The 2,493-nt window shown below is 35.1% G+C and overlaps 1 long non-coding RNA gene across 1 annotated transcript; it reads right to left on the bottom strand.

Moving 5' to 3' along the window:
• Nucleotides 1–275: 275 nt before the first annotated feature.
• Nucleotides 276–2,268, bottom strand: LOC136065235 (uncharacterized). Its single transcript, XR_010626870.1, has 2 exons — nucleotides 2,011–2,268; nucleotides 276–675 (listed from the first exon to the last, which is right to left on the bottom strand). It is a non-coding gene; the product is annotated as an uncharacterized LOC136065235 (long non-coding RNA).
• Nucleotides 2,269–2,493: the final 225 nt, after the last annotated feature.

Below are 2,493 nucleotides of genomic sequence, written 5' to 3'. Positions count from 1 at the left end.
CCATATTAGTCCAAATCATAGGCTAAGGCTACTAATTATAAATCAATAAATCACCTGTTAATTATAAATCTATAAATCAATAAATTATAACTAATATCATAATCATAATTCAATATATCATAACTAAGATTTTAAATCAATAAATTACCTAGCTAAGATAACCATTTAATCATTAATCAACAAAATCATAACTAAAATCACTAGCTAAACATAAAAATAAAATAAATCCAACAAGTCCAAGAAATAAGTATCAAAAGTCTAATGAGTCCAAAAAATTAAAAAGTTACAAAATAAATCCCACAAGTTTAGAATAATTACAAACCAACAAATTAATTCAATAAGTCTAAGAAATTAAAAAAGTTACTAAATTAATACAAAATGTTTAATCTTCATCAATTGTGATACAACTCCCATCAATTGTGGCACAACTCTCATCATCTTCATTTGGCTCCCCATCATCAAGAATGGATTGAAATGTACTATCTCTAGATATAGTTGAAGAACCTACAACAACAATGAATTAAAAAATAGAATAAATTTCATCAAATTGTAACTAGCAAATATAAAAACACAATTTTGAGGGACAACGTCCGGTTCTTGAGGGAGAGCCGCTTGGCGAGGAAGAGCCAGATTTGTTTGTGTCTGTGTTTGTGTCTTCCATCTCTGTTTTAGGCTCTGCATTCCCAACAAACACAAAAAACAATATTTCATTGGCCAGATATAATGGAAGGAAATATAATAGGCTACTATATATATTTAAAACAAGGTGAAAATGTGCGCATGGACAGCCAAGTCCAAACACTTAGATATAATGGAAGGAAATATAATGGCTAATATTTATATTAACAACTAATATGTATAGAAAGGGAAAGGTAAACACAAATGCAGTGCATATGCAGGTCAAACTATGGTGGCATAGATAAAACAAACAATCAAATAACCTCAGGATGTGCCTAATCATAACTAGCCAGGGGGGCCATTATACCTTCTACAAGCTCAAACAAGAATATAACAATTTAGAGTAAATGTGATGCTATTCCCTAATTTATCCAAATCAATCTAATGCTGGTGGTATGAATTCTATTATAGAATATGACCAAAGAGGCACCACTAAAAAGGAGCTGGAATGCTTGCTGGGGAATTCATTTCGACCTATCCTAAAGATTTAATATCTACTTATTAAAAAGAGGCCTTTCACACCCAAAAATTCTATTCCAATTAAATTGCCAAGCCTATTGATCCAAAAAGCAGCAGCAAGCTATATAATATAGGAGCATGAAACTACCTTTACTTCCTCTTAATTCAGAGATCATTATAGAATATGCCCACTTTACCTACAAGTCAAAAGATATATTTATTTGGAAGAATGAACATTGTCACCATCAATAAGCCAAAACATAGATTCCTGCAATTTCTACTAATCATCAACAACCATCAATACGCCTACTTCCCATAAATATTGTATTCGTATGAAACTTGATACTAGAGGAAGAGTTCCAATACCCAACATAAAACCTCTATTCCCCTCACCCCCAAGCCAAAAATACATATATACTTCTAAACAAGACACCAAAGAATATATAAGAAATTTTTAAGTTGACTACAATCTATGACATAATTAACATACAGAATGAGTAATTGGGAGTAAGGCTTTGCATCGAATTGTTATTTTATAATCAGTATAACCAGTATAATAAATACACTAACTTCCAGTGTTGCCCCCTGTCAAAATGCAACCACAGCTATGCAATGTCATATCAAGATGCAGCAGTCTTATCATAAAAATAAATAGAATCTTGGACAAGCAGCAATTACATGGCTAAAATGAATGGGCATCTTAGCACTACCCAATACACTTAGCACTACCCAATACACTAAACAAAAATGGAAAAGAAAAAAGACTATCAAAAAAGCTTGGAAACAAAAACTGAATACCGGGAAGAAAAACAAAAACAAAAACAAAAACATAAGGCATCTTTTCAAGTAGAGCTGAAGGCTGAAGCTGAATACCTGAAGGCTGAAGCTGAATACTGGGACTCGTCAACGGCGAGAGGGTCCTCTTCGCAAGGTCCAACAAGATATTCTTCTGTCTGTGTAGAACCAGTGGTAATCTTTCTACTTAGTAAGTGTGGGATTGAGCTGAAAGCCTGAAATGAGGGAGAGGGAGGGTCGGACTGAGGGAGGGAGGCGTGAGGGAGGGTGGGAGTGAGGCTGAAATGAGGGAGAGGGACTTCGGATTGAGGCAGGGAGGCTGAGTGAAGAAATGATGAGAGGAATTAGGGTTAGATACTTAGGTGTATATATATAGAGAGGGTATTTTAGTAATTTCAGCTACCGGGTTTTTAAACAGGGCGGGTTTCGGGCCGGGTCTCGGGTTTTTTGAAAAAACCCGGACTCAACCCGGATCCGCTTCGGTTTTTTTTTTTTTTAAACCTATACCCGACCCTATTCCTAATCGGATCGGGTAAAACCCGGCCCATTAGGGTCGGGTTG

The sequence above is a fragment of the Quercus suber genome, unplaced genomic scaffold (genome assembly GCF_002906115.3).
Source record: "Quercus suber isolate HL8 unplaced genomic scaffold, Cork oak 2.0 scaffold_894, whole genome shotgun sequence".
Lineage (NCBI taxonomy): Eukaryota > Viridiplantae > Streptophyta > Magnoliopsida > Fagales > Fagaceae > Quercus > Quercus suber.
This window is presented reverse-complemented; position numbering and strand designations above follow the sequence as displayed.